Genomic DNA, 581 nt, shown 5'->3' with positions numbered 1-581 from the left:
AACTGTTTTTGTTAGAAAAAAATAATGTCTTTTATTTTCCTGTATACTTGCTTTAAAAAATTATTAATTCCTCTTTCGTAAGAGTTATTAGAAGTCAAAACAATTCAACTAGATAGATTTCTATGCCAAAATACATTTATCTTTGGAAAATAAGATAACAGCTGTAAAAACATTATTAAGAGAATAAAATGCAGTGATCTGAAATATGGGTAACATTCACACATGAAAGTGTAAATATAATATACAGAGCCATTCAAATACACATTTATAAACAGAATGAAAAGGTACCTAAAATACTATTTTTATATATAAAATTTTCATATTAAAATATTGCTCAATAAATAAGAGGTGATATTATGAATTCCATTTACCTCTTAAATGTTATCTTTAGTAGTTTAGACTAACCTAAGAACTTTGTTAACCTTCTGTTGTTCTGACAGGTGAATTACATTAAACCATGTTTAACAAAGTCACACTCTAACAGTATATTTAAGTAGTCTCATGTGGTAAAAGTTAGGGAGGGCTGTTTAGTAATTATGGGAAAAAAAGATTTCCCAAATGAACCAAAATGATTAACCCTA

This window comes from Eubalaena glacialis, chromosome 6 (genome assembly GCF_028564815.1).
Source record: "Eubalaena glacialis isolate mEubGla1 chromosome 6, mEubGla1.1.hap2.+ XY, whole genome shotgun sequence".
NCBI classification, from domain to species: domain Eukaryota; kingdom Metazoa; phylum Chordata; class Mammalia; order Artiodactyla; family Balaenidae; genus Eubalaena; species Eubalaena glacialis.
Note: the sequence above shows the minus strand (reverse complement) of the source record.